The 15,937-nt window shown below is 38.9% G+C and overlaps 1 protein-coding gene across 1 annotated transcript in view; it reads right to left on the bottom strand.

The window, feature by feature from the left end:
• LOC142141607 (parapinopsin-like) overlaps positions 1 to 15,787 on the bottom strand; it is a 213,749-nt gene extending 197,962 nt beyond the window's left edge. The window contains exon 1 of the mRNA XM_075200254.1: positions 15,409 to 15,787. The gene's annotated coding sequence lies outside the window, so the exon portion shown is untranslated. The remainder of the gene's footprint in view (positions 1 to 15,408) is intronic.
• Between the last annotated feature and the right edge of the window lie 150 nt (positions 15,788 to 15,937).

The following is a 15,937-nucleotide window of genomic DNA, read 5'->3' as shown; positions in this document are numbered from 1 at the left end:
CAATATCAAATTACTCTGGAACTCCTGTAACACAACAAATTGAGGAGTCTGAGCCAATGCAAATAGATACCATTCGCAAACAGATTTCTATTGAAAGAAGAGATCAACGACAACAAGAAAATTGTTCTCAATGACCTCGCAAGACAGTTGCTACATTGATGGAACCTAGAGACTCTGACCAGGAATCTATTATTTCATGCTGTTCACATCAACTGAATGCTATTTTTCCTCAAATCTCTTCACTGTCTACATTTGAGAGAGAGAACAGAAGAATAAAGAATCATTTTTCAATACCAATACAACTTGAGATAAACTCTCAACTTATTTCAACCATGGCAATGCTGGATTCAGGAGCCAATGGTAATTTCATGGATATAGATTTTGCTAAACAAAACCATATAGCATTTCAAGAAAGAAAGACTCCTGTATTGATGGAGACAGTTGATGGATCCCCTCTGAATTCTGGTCCCATCACACATGAGACAGAACTTATGTCCCTGATGATAGAACCCAATCATAAGGAGGAACTCACTTTTTTTCTCATCTCTTCTCCAAATTTTCCCATAATTTTGGGTCTCTCTTGGTTCACTAACAATAAATCAGCCATTAACTGAGAGTCTCAAACCCTAACGTTTCAAGATACTATCAGTGTGGTCCCTCTTGTACAAAAAGAGAATCAGATCTCAGTGTCCCCCTCTTCTGTGGAGGAACAATTGCCTGTTCAATATCAGGATTTTGCAGATATCTGTAACAAACAAAATGCTGACAAATTACCACTCCATCGACCATATGATTATCCCATTGATCTATTACCTGGGGCTGCTATTCCTTTTGGTCGGATTTATTCATTAGCTGAACCTGAATTAAAGACACTAAAGACTTACCTGGAGGAAAATGAAACTAAAGGTTTTATACGTCCTTCAAAATCTCCTGCAGGGGCTCCTATTTTTTTTGTAAAAAATAAAGATGGATCTTTGCGGCCATGCATTGATTATAGAGAATTAAATAAAGTTACTATAAAGAACAGACATCCACTTCCTCTCATCCCAGAATTATTGGAAAGATTGCAGACAGCAAGTATTTTCACAAAGCTTGATTTAAGAGGAGCGTACAACCTAATACGCATTCGACCAGGTGATGAATGGTAAACGGCTTTTTGAACAAAGTATGGACATTATGAGTACCTCGTGATGCCGTTCGGGATATGTAATGCCCCTGCTACTTTCCAACATTTTATAAATGAAGTCTTTCGAGATTTGCTTGATCTGTTCATTATTGTATATCTTGATGATATCCTTATTTTTTCTAATTCTTTACAAGAACATCAAGAACATGTTCTAATTATTTTACTAATTATATCTCTGATATGAACTTGCCCTTACAATAGCCCTTATCCAAGATGGCCAGAACTGTCTCAGGAAGATTCCATCTTGGATCTCATTTCCTGTTTGGGCCTAGAAAAGGCACTTCCTGTTATGCAGCCTTTGCTCGAATATTGTGTTTGTGTCTGAACCAGATGCTTCCACAGAACCTTGCTCCCTTGGTATTTGGAATACAATTACTTGATATCTCTACAAGATATTTATCTTGTTGATACTTTGGACTGGCTTGCTGGACATATAAGATTTTTTTCTATATCAAAATAAATCCTGTTTACTACAGAACTACCTGGCTATTGGGTGCCGTTTCTAATACCAGAAGTGTGACACTAGGGGTACGACTTGACTCAGGCTGGCAGTGTCTAAACTCACTTCATTTGTTACAATTTCAAATGGTTTCCGTAGCAATCTTTGAAGAATATAAAGTATGGAATTTCACCTTGTTACTACCTCTTACTTCAGTTGGTTCCATGGCAGATGATATTTAGTTTATAGTCACTGCAATTTGCTATGAGCGGTCGCCAAATGTCAAAAATGCCCCGAAATTTTAGAGGCCAAAAACAGGATCTCCTGCTCTAACCTCACATTTATTAAGAAATTGTGCACCCCAAATTTAGTGTGTCTGCAAAGTATGATACGTGTTGAAATTCACCCAGTCGTAATGCACACACAATATTTTTTCTATTATCGGCAATGAGTAATTCTTAGGCGAGTCATTTTGCTATGACATTCCTGAGTTTTTCCAACAGATTTACACTGGTAAGTTTCTTTGTGAAACCAGCAATACAAAGAGTAGCTTGCCTGTTAATGACCTGGCATTGCACTACTATGCTGAACAGATGAGGAGGAGGATGTTGAAGTTACCAGCGCTGATGATGATGATGATGACAATACAACTACCCAGTGGGCTGTCACGGTCATGTAGTATTTTGTTTGACCAGTACCGCTTGTCCACATATCCATAGTTAAGTGGACAGTTAGTACAATGGCATTTTTTTAGGGACTGACTGACTTTTTGTTTAACCTCCTGGTATAGCTGAGGAATTGCTGTTCATGAGAAATGGAATCGAGATGGAAATTGGAAGCTCCTCCAATGCTAACATAGCTATTATGGCTTTAGTGATCCACTGTGCAACATGATAATTGGTTCTTCTTTTAAATGCTTGCTTCACAGACAGTTGTGTAAACCTATGCTGCTTACTCTACTAGGTCCCCATCTATACAAATGTATCACCCCCAGCAGCAGCTGTTATAGTGTACAAGCATGTATCTTGGGAATCAAGCATTGAATTAGGGGAGTGAGTTGGAATCTGAATGTTGCATGCTGGAAAAGTACCAATAATGAGTAGTTTGATGATTAAGGTGTTGACGGTTAATATTACATAAGGTGTCTATCCATTCGGCTGCTATCTGATGCTGGGCTGCTTGGTACTATACACAATTTTTCACCTTTTGAAAAACTACTTGAATGAACTCACAGGTTCCTAGATGATCAACATCCCTACCTCTACTTATTTTGGGGTTCTAAAAGTTACAGATGCCTTGATAAATGTTGCCTGGGTTGGGATAAAATATTTCCAAACACAAGGAGTGCTTTTTTGATCTTATGCCCTGGCCTGAAAAATCGGTTTTCATGGGCATGAAGTGGTACCACTGGTGACTGCCTTAGTTCAACACAATCATCATCATCCTCCGCATTATCTTGTTACAGTACAACACATTCATTTTCAGATCCACAATGATTGCCCTCATTCTCTTGCACAAGTTCCAAAGTACATCCTCAATTTCTATGTGTAAATCATAATCATTACTACTACTTTTCCTCACATTTCCAATTAGTTGAGAAATTTTAGAAGGAGGCAGCTCTATAATGACAGTGTCAGAATCTGAAACGTCAGACTGGAATAAAGCACTCATGGATATCCTTAGATTCTCCTCAGGATTCTGTGAGTTTCCAAGTTGCCCGGCAGCCTCAGTGTTCTTTTCATCCACAGATGACAGAATATGGTGCCAGAAGCAACAGGACCCCTACTAGCAAAAAGTTGGCATGGTCTGAGCCTTGTCTTGCCACTGTGGGTGGTCTATAAAATGTTAGTGATTTTCCCTTTTTTGGACAAATCATCACATTCATAAGAAACTTCTTTTTTAATCCTCCTTACATAAAGAGGTTATGTTTTCTTTGAGATTGACAAACAATGTTTGTATTTTGAAGATGCTTTCTTACACTTTCTTCTAACATTACTTTTTTGGTAGTAGAGGTTGCAAAAGTACTACTACTGCCAATACTGGTACTGGGATGCTCCTGATCTGTAGAGTGATCTATGGTTGCTAAGAGAGTAACCCTACTTGTACAACTTGGAGCTATTTGTAGCTGCCACCACAACAGCTGAAAGCCCAAAGAGATAAGAAAGTGAGGGAATGTTACCTTACAATTCTTCTGATACTGCTCCACAATATAATTCAAATTTAACTAATTGATTCTTTAAAAAAAAATGTTGTTGGGGGGGGTCAAAGATCACCCTGCTTAGTAAAGATGTCATTGACGCCAGCTCTGTCGACGTCAAATATTTGTATGAAGTCAGTTAAATTAATTAATATTGGTTTACCGTGCGATTGCTACTAGTATGCTACGTCTAATAGCGCAATCACATGGGTAAACAACACACACACTTACACTTGTAAATAGTACACATTTAATAAAGTTCCAATTCACATCAGTTTATTAGTAAGACTTAAAGGTTATTTAAACAAAGATAAATGTATACTAAAGGTATTTATGGTTCAGATCCTAAGAAATGTATGGTGTTTGGTCTTATATTAATTCACCTTTTACCAATTGGAATCTGGAACCATCAGTGAAGCGATCGCACATAGCGATCGCTAGTAATGATTAGTATAAGAGTCAAGCTCAAAAATACTTTATAAAATGGGTTAGCTCAAACCAGCTTGAGTTGGCAAGACATGTGCTCAGCTGTTGGAGTGAGTTGCCCTCACCTTTGGACAGAGGATCCCTTTGAACTGACCTATGACCAGCATTCTACTGAAACATCATAAAACCTGGACCAATGAAGAAAGACCTTAATTTATTTTTGTGTTCATTGTGACATCATCACTGTTTTTTTTGTTAATTCAAACTGTATATAAGCAAGCTCCTGGTCCAATAAAAGCATCATTGACTGCAAAATTCAAGACTGAAGCTGTACCTGGATCCAGGAGCGCTTGCATAATGTATTGGTTGTACTTTCTTGTATTTTATCATAGTTTGCTGTAATTCTGCTACATTGTGCAATTTAATATCTTTGTGCGTTGGAAGAACAATAATCGCATGGGACAATATGTATTGGTAGCGATAATACAGACTTAACAACTCACAATATTGCTTTCACTAGATAACATTTTCGATTTTAAAAGAAAGAAATATATTTGTTTTGGGGGGTGCTGCTCACATTCAAATAACACCCTGTTTTTTGCCCGCTTAAGAAAGATATCACCGAGACTGTCCCTCACAAAATTGCTTTTGACTAGAAATATAGTACCCCAGAGTTTGATACAGGTGTATGATCCCCTTAAAAAGATCTGTGTGAGCTCATGAAGCATAGGACCCAGGAGTTTCCCTGCTCCTGCTACTCATTGGTTTGTGCAACTGTCAGTCATGGAAGAACAGACTAAGAGTGAGATTACAGCAAAATTGCATGAGATTTGGGTGTGTTTTTGTGCAAGGAACTTCTGCTGAGAGGAAAAAAGGTGTGTGATCTGAGGTGCTGTGTAAAGAAAACTTTTAAAGAATTTGTGTTTGCTAACCACCACCATTTTGAGTCAATGAATGCAACATTGTGATGATGCTAGGATGTTAGGATGTTAGGGTAGGAATACAGAGGAAAGTCCTGGTATCTAGAAGTTCAGGATCACACAGGCAAAGAAAGGCGTGGTTACAACGGTCTCTTTATTACGGATAACTGCAAACAAAAGCTTATAAACAACATTTCAAACATTTCCCCCAGTGTTCACCAAACTCCAGCCATCACCCAGTAACACCCCAGTGCTCAATAACCTCAAATTGTTTAAAAAGAAAATAGGTTTTCTTTACCACTTGGTTATAGGGAAATGATGATGTCCGTGATTAATAAACAAGCCATTCAGAGCAAACAAGTCTGCAAACCATGAAAATTTTGTAATCCAGTAGCCACAATAGTCAATAGTAGCCAGGCAAAATTCTCAGCACACTGGCAGCAATCGCGACTCCAACACCAGTAGCCTTTAGAAGTAAATGCTACACACACAAAAGTCTCTCCTGCTGGCCTTCTTAAAGGGACAACATTTCCTGTGGTGGGAATCCCTCCCTGCAGGTTTATCTACAGGTCAGGGATGCTGGGATTGGCTGGGAGGTATTAGTCGGAAGGATATGGGAGTGGAGAGCTGTCATCCCCTCATGGTTGTCCCTCCTGCTGTCTTTGAGTCTAGGGGGTATATTTACTAAACTGCAGGTTTGAAAAAGTGGAGGTGTTGCCTATAGCAACCAATCAGATTTTAGCTTTCATTTATTTAGTACTTTCTACAAAATTAAAGCTAGAATCTGATTGGTTGCTATAGGCAACATCTCCACTTTTTCAAACCTGCAGTTTTGTAAATCTAGCCCTAGGAGTCTGACACAGTTCCAGGGAGAACAATAGCTGCTCCAACCAGATGCTGATTGACTTAATCCTGGTTAAGTAAGAGAGCCTCTCTGTTTTAACCCCTTCTAGTCATTTGTAATGTCAGAGAGACTCCAGACGATTTCAGATTCCTGTCTGTAAGAGGGAGGTGATGTCTTGATCAGGAAACAGTACATATACCATGTTGTAATCCGATATGATGTTCAGATGAATTAATATAACCCACCTTGCTTTATTTAAGAATAGTATGGGTGAACTTAAGTCCATCTTATAGGTTTATACATTAAAAACAACCTAAATGTTACAATGATAGATGGGGAAAATGATGGCTGTCAGACCCATCTTGTCACATTCATTTTGTTTGATGCAGAGACTGAATTATCTGTCAGAACTTTATTTAAATTAGAACGATTACGAGACTCAGTCTCCATTGGAGTACTATTTAAACACAAAACAGTAGCCTGTTATGGGAACCTTGTAACTATTGAATACAGTTCATTTCTGTGGAACTACAGATTCCAGCCAGCCCTGGAATATTATTTGTCCTATTACCACACTATTATGTTACAACACTGAGTATTAATATGTGCAACTATTATGCTGATAAAAGAGCAGTCACTTATTTACAGGAACTGCTTCATGTCATCCATTTGTTAAAGAAATTAACAACTGTTTCTACTTCACCTTAATTTCAAGTCAATGACTAAGATATTGTCCGGATCCTCATCACTAAAGGTGGAAGAGTATTGTACACCGCTAATGCAGGACTATTAAACGCACCAGAAAGATTTACATGTTGCTATCTGTTTATTGCAGTGATTGTTGATGTCGAATCTATATCAGATTGTTCACCTGTAAGTGTCAGATTATCAGTTATGAGCTCATCAGCTGGAGAGAATTAAATACACTGCATGGTTTGAGTGTACAAATAAACTCTGCTTTATTAGTTACAAGTCCCCATCTATATAGCAAAAATCACGTATTACAGAAAACTACGCCCCAAAAGGTTTTAACCACTCATGTTCCCTTCACACAGATGTTAGTATATTCTCTCATTATCCACACTAGAACTCCCCAGGAGGGGGGGGCTGGCTTATCTCCTGTCTGGTATGTCCAAGGTTAGCCTTGCAAATAATGAATTACTCATACAAAACAGGTGCATCTAATTGTATTTAAGCTATAACAGAACAAAATGGCTATAAGGCAACAAGATGGCGTCAGCTTAGCAAAATCACATTTCTCATTGACCTGTTTTTTTAAGTGTCTATGCTAATTGCATTGTCTATCCCAAGTGTATCAAATGTATTATTTCTAAGTTGCCATTTTTACCTTAACCTCTTTATTCCAGAAAAATAATGTTAAATAAATGTTCTTGCTGTTGGTTATTTAGTTGGGAGAGCGTAAGCCCAACCAGTACCATTTCCCCTCTGTCACCCATATTCATTCTCGCACCAACCGAAACTAAATTGCGAGGAAGAACAACATTGAAGAAAAATAAGCATTGTAGTCACTCCATTCCTCCAGGGTGTTACAGAAACACTTTGCATTTTAAAAACAAGAAATATGTTTGTTATTTTGGGGGGTGTCGTTCTCATCCAAGAACACCCTGTTTTTTGCCCACTTAATAAACATGTCACTGAGACTGCCCCTCACAAAATTGCTTTTAGCTTCTAACGCTTTGGATTTTAAAAGCAAGAAATGTCTTTTCTTTTTGGAGTGTGCTGCTCAGAGTCATACAGCAACAGCTCCCTGTTTTTTCTATACTAAATGCTAGTTCAGATGTCTATTCTATATATAGTACTATAATAACAACCAGTTGTCACTACTCTAAACTCTCTGACACCCAAAGGTTATTAAACATGGTTAATTTAAAGAAGCTTTTATGATCTCCACAAATCACACTTAAATACAGCCCACGGTAAATGATACATAGGGATAAAGACGATGGATTAGTTACTAAACTCGTGTTTTCAGCTCAAAATCTAATTGTATCCATTTAAAAAGAAAAATCCAATCTGATTATTAAAAGACAATTTACTGATGTAAACTGAAAACAACTATTTGCTTATTGATGTTGTTAACTGACCCGTGGTTTATGTAAAGCGCTACAGAATATATTTGCACTCTAAATAAAATATTACAGAAAGGATAATAATTACTTAGTCATGTTGTATTATGTAGTTAGTATGCACAGGGCTGCCATCAGAAACTGTCCGTCCCAGAACTAATTAATCTGGCAGGGCCCCACTCCCCATACTTGTGCCCCCCTCACTCTTCGCCATACATGTGCCCTCTATTCCTCATCACAGTACATTCCCCCCACTCCCTCATCACAGTAAATGTCCCCCTCCCCTAAAAGTAAATGTCCCCCTCTCCCCTCCCCGCAATCACAGTAAATGTCCTCTTCTTCCCTCCCCGTAAGCACAGTTAATGTCCCCCTCTCCCCTCCCTGCAAGTACAGTTAATGTCCCCCTCCCCCCCAATCACAGTTAATGTCCCCTTCTCCCCCCTCAATCACAGTTAATGTCCCCTTCTCCCCCCCCCACAATCACAGTTAATGACCCCCTCTCCCCCCCAAGCACAGTTACGGTCCCAAGGGCCCCTCCTCCACAGTTAAGGTCCCCCTCTCCCCCCCTCCACAGTTAAGGTCCTCCTCTCCCCCCATCACAGTTAAGGTCCACCTCTCCCCCCCCCCTCCACAGTTAAGGTTCCCCTCTCCCTCTCTCCCCCCTCCCTCCACAGTTAAGGTTCCCCTCTCCCCCCCTCCACGGTTAAGGTTCCCCTCTCCCCCCCTCCACAGTTAAGGTTCCCCTCCCCCTCCCCTCCACGGTTAAGGTTCACCTCTCCCCCCCCCTCCACAGTTAAGGTCCCCCTCTACCTCTCCCTTCCACAGTTAAGGTCCCCGATGTTGCAGCTCCCGGTCACTGATACACTGGGAGTGCAGCGCGCAGTGATGACATCACCACGCCGCGCTCCCAGCCTATCAGAGCCTGGGAGGCGGAGATGCAGCATCGCGGAGAAGAAGGTAAGAAGAATAAGGGACAGCACGGTCGGTGACTGAGGGGCCCGGACAGTCCAGGGAGTCCGGACAGACGGAGAGGTCTGTCTGGGCCCCCTAGTCTGTCCGGGCAATGCACCTTTACATACATTTGACAAATTTGTTTGTGCAGACTAACTCCCCCTTTATGTTTTCTGTTTAGCACTTTGAGGCATGTGACTGCCTTTACTTTGTTCCAGCACCCTTTCAATTCATTTATAGGGATTTTTAATTAGTGTAACTCTATAGATAAATTCTACCAGCATTATCTATAACCTGTACGTAGATACAGCAGAGAGAGGTATATACCCTGTTCTAAAAATGATTTGTCAGTGTAGGTAGCCATCTTAATGAGGTCACCTTGTCGCAGTAGATGTGCATTGACAACTTGACCCAAATGTGCAATTATTTGAGATAATTTATTGTATATTGAGTCTAATACACAAATCTTTGTGCTTAGTATGTCTTTGATGTTTAAAGTCTGTTCCTGCGTTATGTAAAGTCTGTCACAGCGGTGATGCAGCTTTTTATACATTTGACACATTTGGGTATGCAGACTAAACCCCCATTTATGTTTTTGTCTTACAGGAGAACTTTGCTTAGAATGATTATTAGTATTACTTTTTATTTATATAGCGCCCTAATATTACGCAGCACTTTGCAGAAAATGTTTATTCATTTACATCAGTACTGCCCCAGTGGAGCTTACTATCCCTATCAACAACATACACACATACTAGGACCATTTTTTTAGAAGCCAATTAACATACCGTATTTCCCCATGTATAAGGAGCTCCCATGTATAAGACGCACCTTAATTTTGGCGCCGAAATTTGAAAAAAAAAATATTATGGTAGCTGTCAAAAAAGGCAGGGACAGTGTAATGGCCAGCTGCTCTGACTGTGATCAGAACAGCCAGGCAGCACACTCTCCCTGCAATCACTGCCACTGTGCCTCTGTCCCCCTCCTCCTGGATCCCCGCTGCCACTCTGCCTGTCCCCCACCTGCTGGATCCCTGCTGCCACTCTCTGCCTGTCACCGCCTGCATGATCTCCGCTGCCACTCTCTGCCTGTCCCCGCCTGCATGATCTCCGCTGCCACTCTCTGCCTGTGCCCGCCTGCATGATCTGCGCTGCCACTCTCTGACCCAAAATTTTCGCGAAAAAGGTGCGTCTTATACATGGGGAAATACGGTACTACTAGGCAAAATACAATAATCACACATATAGTAACAAAAACACAGCTCCTGGACTGCAAAACCATAATAAATTATGGACTTTTATATACTATATGTATGTAAAACTAGAACATTTCTTATAAACGCTGCAGAGATTTAGGTTTATGGTAAGAGTAATGCTGAACACTAGAAGTTAAAGAAAAATGTGTTCTATTTCTTATCTTACTGATTTTCAGCAAAGTTGAGTCTCTCTGCCAGCATCAAAACCTACAGATGATGAGATTGAAGGAACCAATCAATGTAATCCTGTTCTAGAACTCTGGAAGACCCCTCACAGCTGTTTGTATGCAGTGCACTGCAGCACTATTGTTTTATCAACACAACCCATGAGCAGAATAACTTAACACCTACTGATCGCTGCTTTCAGGAGCAGATATTTCAAACATCTATGTATGTAAGCAAACTCTTTGTTTGAAAATAAGCAAACAGTGTGAAAGAACTAGTAAATAAATAAATACAAAAACAATTCATCTCCGGCATTGACATAGCAAAATAAATTAGACATTGGGGGCTCTTTGATTGTAGATTTCATACTTTACTTAAAAATGCCAAACCATGTATTATTAAGTACTATTTGCAGCTGAAGACTAAGGGGCAAATTTATCAAGCTGCAAGTTTCTGGGGGGTGGGAAAAGTGGAGATGTTGCCTATAGCAACCTGTCAGATTCTAATTCTCATTTTTTAGAATGTACTAATAAATGATAACTAGAATCTGATTGGTTGCTATAGGTAACATCTCCACTTTTCAAACCCGCCGGAATCTCTTTATCTCCAGATATGGCCCTTTGCGTGCCATATCTGGCGTGAAATAGCTCTGCTCATGCTCCGAAATGGAACTTATGCCAATGAATGCAATTGCTGACAATTCATGACTGAATGCAAATGACTTCTGCCTATGACTTGAAAGGCGGAATAAGGGAGGGAAGGGGTGGATGAACCTAGACAATGTAGAGTAAGGGTGTGCCAACGCAGATGTGGCCGATTCAAGGTCTGGGTTTCTCTTAAATATGTGTTTTGTAGCCATATATTTTGCACCAGATCATCTAAATACCTTGTCCTGCAACATGAAATCTCATTCTTTGCATTTGGGTGCCACATGAAGCACTCAGCTAGTATTTCCCGATCTCCTCCCATCAGAAGATGCAAGGTTTGGACACCCTGTAGACATCGCCATCTTCATTCACAGATCCATATACCATAAAAATGAGTTGGATCTGGATGCCACAAAAACATTCTCTGCACAGCGAGGCTCCGTTTTGCAGTTTCTTAAATTACCTTTATCTGATTATTCCTCAGCAAAGTTTATGTCTCTCTGTCTATTTTTTAGTGTCACCTATTAGTGTCCCGGTTACCATTGTAGCACCTTTGTCTGTAGCTTCAGCAGTCTTAGGGACTTTTCTGTTGCGAATAAATGAAGTGAGGACATCCTGTTTCAGCCATGTTGACTGGCTATGTGTACTTGATGGAATAATACCTCAGCGTATATCATGCATCATCATGCTACCACACTGAGTATGACTTTGATAGAGGTGTCCCCAGAGGCCAAATGATTGGTACTTGGAAATGTTTTTTTTTAAAGGCAGGAAGTCTGGTATGCCTACAACTGTGTTTACGCTCATACTTTTTGCACATAGTGTTAGTTCTAATATGCTTCCGAAACTTTTGCATATATATATATATATATATATATATATAGATATATATATATATATATTTATATACAAGTTAACCCGTGCATGATACTCATGCATTGTAGTCAAATCAAGCTACTTAAGGTGTTAAAAAGGTTCTTGTCATGCATTTGGACCATAGCCCAGGCCTCCTCAGGGGAAGAGCGTTAGTTCCCGATGCAAGCGCCCTTTTTTAACGTGGTTTTGTCAACATGTCACCACCTCATCATTTTTCTCCATCACCTCATCCTTCATCTTTATCGCCACATCTATCCAGTTGTCTATCCAGACACAGGGTCTCTCTCAGCGGTCCTGAGTATCACACTTCTCTCGCTCTGTCACCCCCGGCAACCACCAACCACTCCCAACTGTCACCCCCGGCAACCACCAACCACTCCCAACTGTCACCCCTGGCAACCACCAACCACTCCCAACTGTCACCCCCGGCAACCACCACCCACTCCCAACTGTCACTTCTCCTTCAAGATATATATATATATATATATATATATATTTTTTTTTTTTTAAATCTTTATAAACACTTTTAACAATTAACAAATTAAATTAACAAATTAAAAACATTTTAGTATACCAAATTTCAGCCCTTTCTGAGTTGTTTTTTCCACACACACTAAGAATCTAGTAGGTCAGTGTATAACTCCGCCCAGCAGGTGGCGCTGCAGCTTGGGGTTTTTTTTTCCACACACAGACACATGCCACTAGGCTTTTATATTATACAAGTTAACCTGTGCATGATACTCATGCATTCTAGTCAAATCAAGCTACTTAAGGTCTTAAAAAGGTTCTTGTCATGCATTTGTGCCTAGTCCATGCCTCCTCAGGGGAAGAGCGTTACTTCCCGACGCAAGCGCCCCTTTTTAACATGGTTTTGTCCAAATTTCACCACCTCATCATTTTTCTCCATCACCTCATCCTTCATCTTCATCGCCACATCCTTCATCAAGCTACTTAAGGTGTTAAAAACTCCCCACTGTCACCCAGGCAACCACCAACCACTCCCAACTGTCACTTCTCCTTCAAGAAATATATAGGTCAGTGTATAACTCTGCCCAGCAGGTGGCGATGCAGCTTGGGTTTTTTTTTTCCACACACGCCACTAGGCATTTATATAGTAGATATGATATTTCTAATAGTCCTTTCATGAAAATAGCCTTTCATTGTAATATTTCAGATTATAATGGATTCTACTGTACTTCCACTACATTCTGCACCAAATAGATAATCAATTTTGATTCATCATCTAATAATTCAATACTATGTAACATTTTGCATTTTATTTTACAAAAGGAAAGCCCTAATCATGTCAATCAAATAACTAATAAATATTTCTCTTTTTTTATATATATATTTTAGCAGATGCTACAGATTTCTGATAAGAGCTATTTCATCTAATGCAAAGAATCTCCATTCACATCATACAATTCTTAGTTATTCTTTATAAGAACAACAGCTAGGAAAGTGCACAGCACGGAACTCGCCACAAACAAGGACAATGTGCATACACTTAAGTAAAATTAAATGATAATTGTCTCCTGGGGAGAAAAACTAGCAATTTCCCAGTAAGTAAGAAGCAGACATACAAGCTGCCACATCCACATAATGTAAATATTTGCACACAATTTAACTAAGAACATTTATAACACATTTAAACAACGTAATTTCCTCCTTCAATCTTCTTCCTTATTATATACAACAAAACCTAAAATATGGTTATTTTCCTTTGCTTTAAACATTGAATAAAAGCTAGAAACGGTTTTTAAGGGAAAGACAAAAATGACAAAAAAATCTATACACACATACATGAATTTTAAAGGGAATCTTTCACCTGTACTATTACATAACAGGATTATTTAATTATGTTTCACACTGAGCTGGCTGTATTGTAAAGGCAGGACTGTGGACAGAGGTAGGTCAATTATGAGGGGGTAAGGGGATAGAATTAAATAAATATAATTTTGAGATAAGTGGGTCATTAGTCCTTTACATAAATACTAATGTGATAATAGGTCATTCCTCCCCAAGTTTAGATCCCTATAGATTTGAATATGGGCTTGTTTCAGGTATCTTGTGTTAATGGACGCAGCCTGCCTGAGCACATTGCTTCACTCCTCTACATTCTGTTTATATTTAGTACATTTCATAAAGGGAACATTCACTTTATTCTGACTAGAAAAGCACACACGTCAACTTAATTAAAACTTTGTGAAATCTCAAGTTTGCTAAAAGTATCCTAAAAGCAGAGTATCTTAAAATGTTAAATGTCTTCCTTATATAAGATATACTTTCTGATATAAGTCAGTCTTAATTACTGAAGTGAATTTGGAAATGGGTCTGGTTCCTAAAATATTACAGGTGAAAAGGTGACCGCTACTGTGAATGCATAAGCTACAGACAAAGCCCACTTGAGTCAAGTATGATAGGTCCCAGTCAAATAATAATTTAGAGAAAGAACAAAATGGTGAATAATCATGTTAAGTATGTACATGGCAACAATTATTTCCTTACATTTAAAAAGATTTAGTGTATGTATTTTCATCAATTTAGTTTTAGTTCCACTTTGATCATTCTGGTGACATTAAGATATTTCCCCAGTTTGTTAACTACCCAAATTTATAGAGAAAACACTAAGGGGTATATGTACTAAACTGTGGGTTTGAAAACAGCTAGAATCTGGTTGGTTGCTATGGGCAACATCTCCACTTTTCAAAACCGCAGTTTAGTAAATATACCCCATAGTGTCAGCATTCACAAAAAAGAAAGAGAAAAACAGCAGAGGTAATAAGAGTAAGTTCCTACAGAATTGAAATATTGACAGAGACACAAGTGAGTGCAAACTGGGCTCAGCAGATCACTCACTTATTCTGTAGACACAGAAGCAGTTTTAAAAGAAGACTCACTAATACCTTTAAGCAATAACTACACTAAAATGAAAATTATGCTTGAGATCTATTTCATATAAACATACACATCTTTAATCATACTCAAATGGTTGTGAAATTACTAATTGCTGTTATTTATTACAGTATATACATATAACATGTATATCACATAGAGTGCAGCTCAGTTGTGTACATACATCATTATTATAACTGGACAAAACAGATGGTTGTGACCTGTGAAGTGATCTCACTAACCCTTAAACTCCCAATTGAGCCTTATAAAACACAGCTGCACCGACATCATTAAGACCCTTTAACATAAGTAGCTGTGACCCAGATTATCAATGAAAATGTATGACTACAGTAATGTACTATGGAACAATTGTAATCAATATGTAAAATGACAATATGTAAAATGACATTGTTTTAAAAATAAAAATACAATAATAAACACAACTAAAGCTATATCATTACAGTGTAATCAATGGTAGCAGGAAAGAAAAACATACATATATTTTATTTCAGTAACTTACCTATATAAAATATATCATAAGTCAAGTCCAACGATCTCCAAGTGAGGAAGATTAGACAGGCAGTAAGAGGAACGCAGCCAACATGTTAAATGTCAGTGTAAGCAGGGTAGTAAAGTAATAAACCCTTTTTGCATCTTATTAACAATTGAAAGAAGTGATCTGAAAGAACTTGGAAATCTGAAGGCTGAAATAATTAAGTATCATCCATCTGTATTTATTCAGCTGCAGTGATCATGCCGAACAAAAGGAATTAAGCAGCTGTCAGGAACTGTGCAAGGCAATTATATTATGCTGTACTCTAAACCACTGTACAGTTTGTAGTGAAAGTGTGTGGAAGCTAGACTTCCCTGTGGTATATTGCAAGGCAGAACTGGAAGCATCATCTGTTCTCTCTCAGAGATGATTGGTGGATTGCAATGTCCCATTGTAGTACTGACATCATTTGTTGTGGACATTATTCAGCTTTAGCAAGGAGAGTATTATTATGTGCTCTGCATTCATATTCATAGTAACAGGCTATGTTTAAAGG

The sequence above is a fragment of the Mixophyes fleayi genome, chromosome 2, assembly GCF_038048845.1.
Source record: "Mixophyes fleayi isolate aMixFle1 chromosome 2, aMixFle1.hap1, whole genome shotgun sequence".
Taxonomy (NCBI): Eukaryota; Metazoa; Chordata; class Amphibia; order Anura; family Limnodynastidae; genus Mixophyes; species Mixophyes fleayi.
This window is presented reverse-complemented; position numbering and strand designations above follow the sequence as displayed.